A 14,163-nucleotide genomic window follows, 5' to 3' on the forward strand; every position below is an offset into this window, starting at 1 on the left:
GCCGTCTTACCCTGCCTGCTGATAAGCCCCCGGGACATGGTTCATAAAGCTCAGACCCTAACACTCCTAAATACTTGATGCGAGACTGACACCATATATACAAGCCAGGGCAGAAGCTCTGGCAAAACTCTAAGACTGTACACTCTGCTGACATCTGGGCACTGTGGAAAATATAAGCGCCTTGCCAGGATATAAGAGGTTTCCTCAAATTGCTTCCTCTTGCTTTGGATTTTGGAAGACTTGGGGATAAAGATGTCCTTGGATTGTTGGTCTCTTGACAGAAGGTTTTGAATGCTCTGTTCTATGATGATAACAAGGGAGTCCTTCTTTCCTCTTGGATGGTTGTGATCATGCTTTCCGGCGCAAATAATACTTTACATCTTGGGTACTGGTGGCATTGGCCAGTGTGAGGGGAGCTGGGTGAAGTAAAGGTTGGAGCAGGCTTGTTCACCATTGAGAAAGCAAACAGTCCAGTTCTTCAAGCCATCACCTCTTTTCCCAATCTTTGCTACCCCTCACCTCCTCCATCCCTCTCATCTGCTGCTTTCAGCAAAGGGCAAACTGTCTGACACCATCCCTCTCATCTGCTGCTTTCAGCAAAGGGCAAACTGTCTGACACTGACTGGCTCGTGGGTTTCTTGGGCCTCTAAATTCTGCCAGCTAGATTCGGGGCGGGGTGGGAGGAGAGGATAACCTGGAAAGTATCTGGAACACCAGAGATGACTGAGAGTTTGTATGAGTTGGTGAGTTGATTTATTTCATGGTGATGATGTTTTTTTTGGTGGCGGGGGGGAGGGGGGACAGAAACCTAGAGGCTCCACCCAGTGATTCTGGATCAATGGGGGACTGAGGATTGCATAGCTGCTTGGGCCTTGCTTTTCACATGGTACTATTTCTTTAACCCTGATTATATTTTTTAATAAACAAACAAAAAATCCCACTGGGTTTGGCAAAGCAATTTTGATGACTTGTGAGTTTATATAAAAATTCTTGCAGGGGTTTAAAGATCAAATCACTCTTAAATACACATTAAACAAATGACCCTTGCATGAAGTCTACCATTCTCTGGGGCCCAGTGTGATTAGAATACAGTCACCCAGCTGTGTTGGTCTGAGAGCTCACTGGAAACCAAGCAGGCCAGAAGGGGAGGGAAGATTAGCAGCGAGCAAGCAACAGAAGCAGGCGGGAGTGAGGGGCTGATGATGGCATCAAACGCAGGCAAGAGGAGGTGGGTCAGGTGGTGTTTTGCTAGGGAGGCTAGAGGAAGGGACTCATAAGTAAATCCACAGACTGGGATTCCCTTGAAATATGGGCAGAATCTTTCTAATGCATCTAATCAAATAAGGTGTAGAGGAGTGGAGAGATCAGGCCATTGCAGCAGTGAACTGATGGGACCATTCCCTGGCTACTTACTCAGGGCCAGATCACATTTCCCTGCCCTGGCACCTGAGCGAGGTAGAGAATAGTGCTTCCTGGGGGCTAAGGGTCAGGGGAGCATCCAGTACTCCCAGAAGTTATGTGATCCTTAGCTCTTAGGAGTAGTTTTCAAAAACTTTTCGAAAGCCTTCCATTGGGGCAGAGGTTCTTGAGGTATTGCTCCTAGAGACCAATCAAATCCTTTGGAGTTCAGGAGTGATTGAGCCCTGGCGACCCAAAGCACAGGGACAGAGCTGCCGGACAGTGTGGAGTTAGACTCCTTTGCTGTCACACCAGGAAGAGCAGCCTGAGGTGTGTGAAGCGGGCACTCCCGGGCCAGCTTGGCATTCCATTCCATGGCTCCTGGAGTCTAGGAGGCCTGGTATCCTATAACTAGGGGTTTCCTGCTCTTTGGGGTGTAGGAGTACAGTTTGAGTCCTCAGGTGCTGTCAGTGCAGAGTGGGTCAGAGAGGACCACACTAACTGGATTGCTGGCCCCGTGCCTTTGCACCACACATCAAGGTAACGTTTGTCTTTTGCGACACTCCCATCTGTCCACTCTCTACTTAGCCTCCCAAGTGGATCTCAGTGTCCTGGGCTGTGCCCTCAAGCTGAGCATAAAAGGAGGGTGAGAAATTCAGGGACACTGAAATATCTGGACACCAGTTTCTTAGTGCCAGCTCAGCTTCCCAGCCATGACCAAGGGCCTCTTCTCTGGAGACCGAAGTGGACTGATTGATTCAGTAGGGTCTCACTCCGTCAGGGCTCCCTGATCGCTAAGTCTCTGTGAGCATATTTACAGGACAGAACAACTGTGCCATGGACCAGAAGGTAAAAGTATAAATGATGCTCTTGTGTTTGCCACAGCGGATGCTTGGAATCCACTATAAAGTGAGTCATTGACAGAGCAAGTCAACAAGTCAAACTTGAAGGGCTAATGTTTAACTTTGGTGCTCTGCTCCTGGCCCCTGACCAAATCTACCATGGCATGTGATCACTAGAAAAGAGGCAATATCCCTAAGTGTCTATAAAACCATGAAATAGTGTAGATGGCCTCTGTTACACTGTTGTCGTGTGTGTGTGTGTGTGTGTATGTATGTATGTAACTTCAAAGCCTCTAGCAAACGCCAGGGAAGTGCCCTAAATTTTACCACATAGACTCACAGTAAATATGCCTGCAATACTTAGCAAATGATGCTATTCTTTCCTCCTTAGGATTTAGAAGGCAATCATGGAAATATTTCCATAGTTCAAGTTTTGCGGAATAATTGTCAAAAAAAATCACAGAGCAGGGCATTGTCTGGTCTTGAAACCTTTTCTTCCAAACTGTTCCTTATAGGGAATTGCCCTATTGAGAATCCACAAAGCGATTCTTCCCTTCCTGTTCCAGAACATTTTCTGTTGCAAGCAGAGATTGCAGAATCATTACATTGGTTTTTGAGCTGCCCTCACTGTCGAGCTGCCCTCAACATCCAATAGATGGCCCTATTTCATCTACGTTTTTAAAAAGATGATTATGTTTCTCACAGTGAAAAGCATTTCAAAAGAAAAGATGGGGCCAGCTTCTTACCTCTTACTCTATATCTTCCTCCTCAGTCAATTCACATTTCCAGGGATCTCTACTCAAAATCAGTGGGAAGTCCAACCACTTTCCCTCCATTCAACAATATTTATCCAGTTTCCACCTGTACCAATTACCAGACACTGGACTCAGAGCTATTCAGTCTCTGCCTAGGAAACCCGCTCAACTTGGTGTGATGGTGAGAAAGTCCAGCTCTGTTGTATGTATTCTTCACCTACCCAGAAGCTCTGCAGTTTTACCCTCTTCTTTAAAATAGAATAGAGTCTTTTCCATACACAATCATGTCTAGTTGCTCCTTCACAACAAGAGATACAATGGGAAGGAAGATACAAATAACTCTCATGGTGGTTTGCACAACAGTTGATGCTTTGTTGACAGGCTAGCAGAACACTTCACACTTCATAAGAAAGCCAGGAAACCAATTATCAGTCCATTAGCAGCCACTTTCCAAAGAACTTTCAAAACAGCCTCCACCAGAGATACGCCTAGACACTACAAACCTAAAGCTTTCCTTTCGCCATTTTAGAACCACCAGGAGAAAGTGTGAATCCTAATTGCTCAGTTCCTAATGCATGTGTGTAGGTGTGAAATGTGAAGTGGGGCCTGCTGGGAGGTGTGTGATGTAAGTCACAAACCAGAAGTCAAACCTTGAGAGACCCCAGGAAGGATAAGTGGGTGCTCAGAGAAAATATACAGAGGATGTGGGAGAGGCTGGACCTCCAGGGAATGGAGAATATGAGGGGCTGTCCCAAGCAACAAGGCCAGGGCAAAGGGCCTTCTGTATCTTCATCTCTCTGGGTCCTCCCACATCACACCCTAGCCCAGACACTCCCAGCACCGGGTTCTGTCATCAGGTCATCAGGACTCTCAGTCTTGACTTTAGTGGTGTTTTGGATCAAAAAATTCTCTTTTTGGGGGGTGGAGGGGTTTGGAGTAGCTGTGCATTATAAGATGTTTTAGCATCATCTATGACCTCTATAGAAGCTAATAGTATGTATGAGTGCACATACAGGCATGTATGTGCGCGTGCACACACACACACACACACACACACACATGCACACGCACAGTGCCAGTTGTGACAACCCAAAAAACTCCAGGATGAACTAAATATTCCCAGAGGAAAATCATCCGGGATTAAGACCTACTGATGTGGTAAAATCTAGTCTTGTCAAATCCTAATTATGAAGGAATCTATGTATTTTTATTTTAAGAGAGGTTCTGATTAAAGCCTATAATGTTGAAAGCAGTGGGGGGAAAGAGGATGCCAATATCTGTTAATGTCTAATGTTTCTGGGAAAGTGTGAACCTTCCCTACAATTTTATGGAGTAGTTATTCTCTCATGTCACAGACATAAACTAAGCCCAAGGAGACAAGGTACACTAGCACAGAGAGGATAGAACCATTAAGTGATGGGCTGGAATTTGAACTGAACTGACAGTTCAGCCTCCCACCCCACATCTCACACTCCTCCCTCCGCTGTGCAAGATTTCCCAAATGCAAGAGGTGATAGCAACAAGGGTAAAGAAGCTGTAGGACAAACGAGTATTAGGTCAGAAGACAGAAGGTAACTGTTATCTGAGTTAGTACCATGAAGTAATGAGGATGAACGAGGATTAAACAAATCCCTGAAAGCTAACTCCAGGGCGCTTGTTGGGCCTGTCCCAGTTTTGTACGTCAATTTCTGTCCATGGATGCCATGCGTCTTCCTCATCTTTACCGCTTCTGATTCCTCCTGCCTACCTATTCATTTATTCAATCCATCTTTGATTTACTGCGGCCCAACCACATGCAAAGTCAGCTTTGATATAAACAGGATACTCTGGAGATTATTCGAGTAGTTCTTAGATTTTTGTGGGGTTTTGAATCTCTTCATTCCATGCTTTATAAAATGTACTGTCACTATTTCAAAAAGTGTCTGGAACTCAAAGGCCAATACTCAACTCAGACCGCTGGTATATTCCAATAATATAAAACTCTAAATTAATTGAATAGTTGAATAAATAGAATTTTCATAAATTCACTCCCTTATGCTGAACTTAGTTTCAGACTTGGCTGCTCTTTCTTGTTAATGCTCTTACCATGTACACACAGATTTCGTGTGTCCTTAAAGTGAACACACCATCTCTCATTTTGTTTTTAAAGTCCACATTGTGGTGCATGTCTTGCTCCTTGCCACATGTTTCACATGATTATTTTTAACATCTGTGGAATGTTCTTTCCAATAAATGGACAATGATTTTGTCAATAACTATTTCAATGACTTTATCTTATATAAGTGTTATATTCCCATGCATCTGGCTTTATTTCTCCTCTTTTTTTTTTTTTTTAAAAAAATCTTTAATACTATAAGTAGCTTTCATTTTTATTTTTTTTTTTTAATTTATTTATTTTTAATTAGAGAATCACCGTAAGTGTACAGTTACAGATTTATACACTTTTGTGCTTATACTTCCCTCATACAAAGTTTGGGAACCCATCCCTTCACCAGTGCCCATTCTCCACCACCCGTAAACCCAGTGTCCCTCCCACCCTCCCCAATCCCATCTCCCCCCCACCCCACCCTGCCACTGTGGCAAGGCATTCCTTTCTGTTTTCTCTCTCTAATTAGCTGTTGTGGTTTGCAATAAAGGTGTTGAGTGGCCGCTGTGCTCAGTCTCTAGCCCTCATTCAGCCCGCAACTCCCTTCCCCCACATGGCCTTCGACTGCAATGTAGTTGGTGATCGCTTCTCTGAGTTGACCTTTCCCTGGAACGTGAGGCCAGCCTCGAAGCCATGGAGTCAACCTCCTGGTACTTATTTCTACAGTTCTTGGGTGTTAGTCTCCCACTCTGTTATTCTATATACCATAGATGAGTGCAATCTTTCTATGTCTGTCTCTCTCTTTCTGACTCATTTCACTCAGCATGAAACTTTTCATGCCCATCCACTTGACTACAAAATTCTTGACCTCCTTTTTTCTAACAGCTGCATAGTATTCCATTGTATAGATGTACCAAAGTTTCCTCAACCAGTCATCCGTTCTGGGGCATTCGGGTTTTTTCCAGATTCTGGCTATTGTAAACAGTGCTGCGATGAACATACATGTGCAGATGTTGTTTCGATTGTACTTTTTTGCCTCTCTGGGATATATTCCCAGCAGTGGTATTGCTGGGTCAAATGGGAATTCAATATCTAATTTTTTGAGAGTCGTCCAAATTGTTTTCCAGAAGGGCTGAACCAGTCGGCATTCCCACCAGCAGTGAAGAAGGGTCCCTTTCTCCCCACATCCTCTCCAACAGCGGTTGCTTTTGTTCTTTTGGATGTGTGCTAGTCTCTGTGGTGTGAGGTGGTATCTCAAAGTTGTTTTGATCTGCATCTCTCTGATGATTAGTGATGCAGAGCACTTTTTCATGTGCCTTTTGGCCATTCGTATTTCTTCCTTGGTAAAGTTTCTGTTCATTTCTTCGCCCCATTTTTTGATGGGGTTGGATGTTTTCTTCTTGTAGAGTTCAACCAGTGCTTTATATACCATTGATATCAACCCCTTATCTGATGGGTATTGTGTAAATATCCTTTCCCATTCTGTGGATAGTCTTTGTATTCTGGTCACTGTATCTCTTGCGGTGCAGAAGCTTTTTAGTTTAATGTAGTCCCATTTGTTGATCTCTGTTTTTACTAGATTGCTTAGTTCCGTGTCACCTTTGAAGATACCCTTATCTTCAATATCGTGGAGGGTTTCGCCGACCTTGTCTTCAATGTACCTTATGGTTTGTGGTCTAATGTTGAGGTCTTTAATCCATTTTGATCTGACTTTTGTGCATGGTGTCAGGTCAAGGTCTAAACCCATTTTTTTGCATGTGGCTGTCCAGTTGTGCCAGCACCATTTGTTAAAGAGGCTTTCCTTGCTCCACTTCACTTCTCTTGCTCCCTTATCAAAGATTAGATGGTCATACATTTGGGGTTGTGTGTAGGGATATTCCACCCTGTTCCATTGGTCTACGGCTCTGCCTTTGTTCCAGTACCATGCTGTTTTAATTGTTACTGCTTTGTAGTAAAGTTTGAGGTTGGGGATGGTGATGCCTCCCATCATCTTTTTCCCAAGAATTGTTTTAGCTATCCTTGGACGTTTGTTATTCCATATGAATTTTAGGATTGCTTGATCCATTTCTTTGAAGAATGTCATGGGTATATTTATAGGGATCGCATTGAATCTGTATAATGCTTTAGGGAGTATTGCCATTTTGACAACATTGATTCTCCCTATCCACGAGCAGGGTATATGTTTCCATTTCCTCATGTCCTCTTTGATTTCATGGAGTAGCGTTATGTAGTTTTCTTTGTAAAGGTCTTTTACTTCCTTGGTTAAGCTGATTCCGAGGTACCTGATTTTCTGGGGCACGATTGTGAATGGGATTGCTTTTTTCATGTCCCTTTCCTCTGCCTCATTGTTTGCATATATGAAGGCCATGGATTTTTGGGTATTGATTTTGTAGCCTGCAACTTTACTGTATAAGTCTATTGTTTCTAAGAGTTTCTTAGTAGAGGTTTTAGGCTTCTCTAGATATAGTATCATGTCGTCTGCAAATAGTGAGAGTTTGATTTCTTCCCTTCCTATCTGGATGCCCTTAATCTCTTTTTCTTGTCTAATAGCTATTGCAAGTACTTCCAGTACTATATTGAAGAGGAGTGGTGAGAGTGGGCATCCTTGTCTTGTGCCTGATCTCAGAGGAAAGGCCCTTAGTTTTTCCCCGTTGAGGATAATGCTTGCCGTAGGCTTGTGATAGATGGCTTCGACTATCTTGAGGAAAGTTCCTCCAAACCCCATTTTGGCGAGGGTTTTCATCATGAAAGGATGTTGGATCTTGTCAAATGCTTTCTCTGCATCTATTGATATGATCATATGGTTTTTATCTTTACTTTTGTTGATATGCTGGATTATGTTGATTGATTTCCGAATGTTAAACCATCCTTGCATCCCTGGGATGAATCCCACTTGGTCGTGGTGTATGATCTTTTTGATGAGTTGTTGGATCCTATTTGCTAGTATTTTGTTGAGGATCTTCGCATCGGTGTTCATCAGGGAAATTGGTCTGTAATTTTCTTTCTTAGTGGTGTCTTTGTTTGCTTTTGGTATTAGGGAGATATGTGCTTCATAGAAACTGTTTGGGAGAGTTCCTGTTTTTTCAATTTCCTGGAAAAGTTTGAGGAAAACAGGCAATAGGTCTTCTTTAAATGTTTGGAAGAATTCGCCAGTGAAACCATCTGGGCCTGGGCTTTTGTTTTTGGGGAGGTTTTTGATTACCGTTTCAATTTCCTTAACATTGATGGGTCTATTCAGGTATTCCAGGTCTTCTTTCTTCAGTCTTGGGAGATTGTAGGAATCAAGGAATCCATCCATTTCTTTTAGGTTCTCCTTTTTTGTGGCGTAAAGACTTTCAAAGTAGTTTCTAATGATCTTTTGAATCTCACTGGTTTCTGTTATGATGTCCCCCTTTTCATTTCTGATTCGATTTATTAGAGTTTTCTCTCTTTCTTTCTTTGTGAGACTTGCTAGCGGTTTATCAATCTTATTTATTTTCTCAAAGAACCAACTCTTTGTTTCATTGATCTTTCGGATTGTTTTTTTGGTTTCGATGTCATTAATTTCTGCTCTAATTTTTATTATTTCTTTCCTTCGGTCTGGTTTGGGGTCCTTTTTCTGGTCCTTTTCTAGGGTCTTGAGTCGTAAAGTCAAGCTATCTATGTGGGTCCTTTCTTCCTTCCTGAGGAATGCTTGGAGAGCTATAAATTTTCCCCTTAACACGGCTTTAGCTGCGTCCCATAGGTTTTGGTAGCTCGTGTCTTCATTCTCATTTGTTTCTAAGTATCTTTTGATTTCTTCCTTGATTTCCTTCTTGACCCACTCATTGTTCAACATGGAATTGTTTAATTTCCAGGTGTTTGATTTGATTTTCCGTATTTGTGGGTGGTTAGCTTCTATCTTCAGCGCATCGTGGTCTGAAAAGATGGTTGATACAATTTCTATTTTTCTGATTCGATTGAGGTATGTTCTGGGGCCCAGTACATGGTCTATTTTTGAAAATGTTCCATGTGCACTGGAAAAGAATGTGTATTCTTTCTTTTTGGGGTGTAAGGCCCTGTATAGGTCTATTAGGCCTCTCTCTTCAATTTCTTCATTCAGGGTCAGTGTTTCCTTGTTGAGTTTTGTTCTTGTGGATCTATCTAGAGGTGATAAGGCCGTATTGAAGTCTCCGACTACAATTGTGCTGTTAGTGATGTCCTCTTTGAAGTCTGTTAGGAGTCGTTTTAAATATTTAGCTGGTCGTTCGTTAGGAGCATATACGTTTAAGAGTGTGATTTCTTCCTGTTGTACATATCCCTTGATAAACAGAAAATGACCTTCGCTGTCCCTTTTGATCTTTTTCATCCTGAAATCTATGTTGTCGGATACCAGGATGGCCACTCCAGCTTTTTTAAGGGAGTTGTTTGCTTGGAGGATTGTTTTCCATCCTTTGACTTTGAGTCTATGTTTACTCTGTTTGTTCAGGTGTGTTTCTTGCAGGCAACAGAATGTTGGGTTTAATTTCCGGATCCATTTAGCCACTCTGTGTCTCTTGATAGGTGCATTTAGGCCATTGACATTGAGAGAGATTATTGTGATGTGGTTTTGTGCCATCTTTCTGTGGGATTTGTTGTTCTTATGGGGCTCCTCCTTGCCTTACAGTAGCCCCTTTAGACCTTCTTTCAAGATTGGTTTTGAGTCTATGAAGGACCTGAGCTGTTGTTTATCCGAGAAGTAGTGTATGGTTCCTTCGAGTTTGAGTGAGAGTTTAGCCGGATAAAGTATTCTTGGTGAGGCATTCATTTCGTTGAGTTTTTTCACTATGTCCCACCATTGTCTTCGGGCTCGGAGGGTTTCTTCTGACAGATCGGCCGTAAATCTGAGGGGTGCTCCTTTGTATGTGATTTCCCTCTTTGACCTTGCTACTTGTAGAATTGTGTCTCTATCTACAGCATCCGCCATTCTGACTATGATATGCCTTGGAGTCTTTTTATTTGGGTCTCTTTTTGCTGGCACTCTTCGTACTTCTTGTATTTGGACGCCTGCCTTCTCCAGCTCTGGGAATTTCTTAGTGATGATGTCTTTGACTATGTTTTTTTCATTGGGGTTACTTCCCTGTGGTTCTGGTACTCCAATGATTCTTATGTTGTTCCTCTTGAAGTCATCCCCCAGGGCTCTGATTCGCTCTATAGCCATTTTGAGGTCTTTGGCCATGATTTGTTGCTGTCTGTAAGCTTTCTGCAGCTCATCCTCAAGCTCGCTGATTCTGTCTTCGGCTGTAGTCATTCTGCTGTTGAGGGCATCTAGTGAGATTTTTATTTCATCTACCGATTGCTTTATTTGTGAGACTTCGGTTCGAAGGTTTGAAATTTCTGCTCTCATTTCTGCTCTCATTTCTTCGTGTATTTTCTTGGTAGACCGTTCCAGCGCTTGATTCATCTCCTCCCTTAATTTATTGGATGTCTGTTCCATATTTGCTTGGAGTAGGTCGACTCTCTTCCATATTTCCTCTCTGAATTGTTTATCTGAGAGGTCGTAGATGTTGGGAGACTCTTTTGAGGTTTCTAGTATCTTTTCTTCTCCCTCTCTTGGTGGAGGGGATTTTCGCTGTTTCTTCATATTGTCACAGAAGTGCAGAGTTGGAATCTTGTAGTTCTTTATTCCTCTTCCTTTTTGTGGGAAGAAGGGGCTCCGATTGTGCTAAACTTCCCTTATTCACTGATAGCTTTTATAGTGTCAGCCTAAGCTAATGGCTGCAGGATGGAGATTGGTCAGGATCCGACGGCGGCGGCGGACAGGTGCCAGGCAGGGGCTTCAGGAGAAGCCCCGAGCCGCGGCGGGCAGGGGGCGGGGAGGGGACTTCTCCGCGCTGAGGCAGGCTCTCCAAGGGATTGCCTGTTTACCTGCAGGATGGAGATTGGTCAGGATCCCTATTTCTCCTCTTGAATTATTTCCTTTGAATAAATTTCCAGCTGTGAAGTTTTGGGGCCAGGGCATAAACATGTTTCTGGGAGAATATTCTTATATTGCTCCCTCCACCAACATATATTTTTTCTGGTTCATAATGTCAATAACAAAAGCTATAAAATAAAAAATAAGATTCATATACTATGCACCCTCCCCATGCAGAAACATGTTCCCTATCTTCCTTATATTTGTCTATATTCACCTTCCTAGATAGGAGCTTCGTGGGTTTGTTCCTGCAGATCACATATATCGCTTATATCCTTGATCAGCTTCATCAAGTCTCAAGTATTTGTGTGGCCTTTTAAAAATTGCTAGCATAGTACGTGTGAGTAGAACGTGTCCCAGCAGCACATCCTTGTCGACTTCTACAAAATGTCAAATGTTATGACAAGTGCTGCAAAGCCAGAGATGAACTGGGCACAGCCGCCGACCTCAAAGAACTCACTCTAAGGTGAGGGTAGACATAATTATGTAAATTAAAGTGGGCTCTTATGGTTCAAAAGAAGCACAAAATGGCTCTTTTAGTTCGTCAGGGTTGGGGTGACAGCTCAAAGGGCTAGAACCCTAGCCTGGCATGCACAGCGCCCAAGTTCAATTCCCTACCCTGCATGGCCATCTGAGCATGGCTGAGTGTAGCCCTTGTACCCCTTACCATCTTGGGAAACCCCCACAAAAAATAAACAGATGAAAGTCCACAAAAATTCAGAATGTAGTTCTTCCATGATGCAGTGCTGGTGTGCAGACGCATTTTGGGTCTCCCCTGTGAAGGTTCTCGATACCATGCGGTGTGGATACCATGCAGCATGGCAGGCAGCAGGGTGGGTGCTGAACAGGAGAGCACGGCCCTGACTTGACCACATCACTCATACTGTTGTTGGGCCTAAAAGGTGGAAGGACATGGTCCAGGGGAGAAGTCCTGTGGGAAAAGGAGAGATCCATGGTACTAAAGCTATACATCTGAGAGATGCCTTAGGACTGGGTCTGTACCAGGGGGGGCTGCTGGACAGATGCACATTCACATTCGTTCTCATTCCCAGACACACACATGTGATGCCTTTCTGGGAATGTAGTTTACACCGTTCCAACAGAGATAAGGTGCTGTCACACGTATGTGAGTGAAGTAAGGAAGGCAGAGACTGGCAGGTAGGGTTTGGAGAGGCGTGGCTGGGTTCCTATAGGCTGGAGGCACAGCCCTGTTAGGGCAAATGGATGAAGGACCAGGACACCGGATAGACTCCAGCCCTATTGCTCTAGGTTTGGGTCTGCTGTAGCAGAGACCCAGAAGAAGGGCTGGCATCTGCCATCCCTCTGTCAGGACTGTCTGTGCTGAGTGGGGCTGTCAGCGTCCTACCGGGGCCTTCCTTTCTACCTGGAAGGTGCACCTTCAAGATTGCAAATCAAAACTCTCTGTGGCATTTGATCAACAGAGTCTCCCAACCTCTTGTTTCCCTCTTCGTAATTTTGTTCTGCTGTTTTGCATTGTGGTGTTGTTTTACACTTTTTATATAGACAAATCTCTCAATATTTGTGATTTCTTTTCAAAGCTGACAAAGTTATCATTCTGTCACAGAACTGAGAAACAGTTTGTTCTATTTTGGGTTATTTGTCAGTAATTTGATTTTTTAAAAAAAATATATAACTTGCTAATCCATCTGGAGTTCATTTAGATGAATTAGAATATTGTCCAAACTTTTACACAGTTTTCCAACACTCTTTATAAAGTAATTCATTTCCCTTTTTTGATGTCAGAAAAATGAATTGTATTATCACATACCAAATCTGCAAATGTAGTTAAGTCTATTTCTTGAGTCAACACTGCGTTTTGTTGCTCTATTTCTATCTTAGCACCAGTACTAAATAATTTTAATTATGTTATACTATGTTCTAATATCTGGCAGAGATGGAAACTCTCCCATTCTCTCAATTATTTTCTCTTTCAAAATATTCATTGTTATTCTCATCTGTTTGTTGTTCAAGATTAATTTTAGAATCATTTTGTTAGAGAAAAAAAATCCTGTTGGGATTTTGTGTGTGCACTCCGATTAAACTCTAAATTAACTTGAGAAAAATAAGCATTTTTATAATATGGAGTCTTCCCATCCGGAAGCACGGCAGGCCATTCCCTTTGTTTGTTGGTGTGTTCTTCTAAATATAGCTGCATCGTGGATGTCTTCCCATAGGTCACACACATGCCCTGCTATCTTTCTTTTTAAGCAGCTGGTTCTTTTCTCTGCTCCCACGCCACCCCGGTCTCCCTCACCTCTGCAAATAGGAAGCAGTTTCCCTTCTCTCCAAGGCTAAACCCTGGAGTTCTCTTGAAAGATAGAATCCCAAATAATCCATGCCAAGAGACGTCCTTTCTTTTGACCTGATAAAGCTCCATCCTTGGCTCCACAGCTTCATCCTTAGGCTTTCAAGTGTCAGAAGCCAAGACTTAGATCTGCTGAGGTTTGAGGGCATCAGCCTCTGTTGGAGATGATGCTCCTGGGAGTGGCTTTGATCAGGGGCAGGGGCTCTTACCCAGCTAGTGTGAGCTTCCTCTGCTTGAGGTGGCTTCTCTTCATTTCTCTGGGCTTCCTCGGAGGTCCCATTAACCCACGGGGGAACTCGGGAGAGAAGCAGGGAAGCTGGGGATTGCTTTGGTTCCAATTTGTATTTCAGGCCAATTTCTGGAAATGGAAAACCAGCATGTGCAGTTACTGGGCCCTCCTCTGTTACTCTGTCCTCAAGGACCTGAGCACTGAAAGCATGTCTTCTCTGGGGCTAGTGATTTGCAGAGCTGGTGGGACCTGCTCTAGAGAGGGACCTTCAGAAACATAAGGAGCCATCGCCTTGAGCAGAAAGTCTCACGCCTAGAACCTGAGCAGAATCCCAGCCCCTGTATTAGGGAGAACAGTGGGACAGAGGTCTGAGGGGAAGATCTTAAATTCTGTGGGCCCCCAGGTATATGTGGCTCCTCCCAAGCCTAGACTCTGCGGAACCTCACTCAAGCCTCCTGCACTCGTGTGTGGGGTGCAGTGGGGAGATATCACCCCATGATAATCATGGGGTGGCACAGGTGCTGAATGGAAGAACTGAACCTAAGAAGCAAAGATCTGTGGCCTACCTGGAAGGGTTTGATCAAAGGCTGGGTATGAGCATGACTTGTAGAGA

The 14,163-nt window shown here is 43.4% G+C and overlaps 1 protein-coding gene across 1 annotated transcript in view; it reads left to right on the forward strand.

The window, feature by feature from the left end:
• Positions 1–14,163, forward strand: part of CSMD2 (CUB and Sushi multiple domains 2) — a 608,999-nt gene that overhangs the window by 349,333 nt on the left and 245,503 nt on the right. The window lies entirely within an intron of this gene.

Source organism: Sorex araneus, chromosome 5 (assembly GCF_027595985.1).
Source record: "Sorex araneus isolate mSorAra2 chromosome 5, mSorAra2.pri, whole genome shotgun sequence".
NCBI classification, from domain to species: Eukaryota; Metazoa; Chordata; class Mammalia; order Eulipotyphla; family Soricidae; genus Sorex; species Sorex araneus.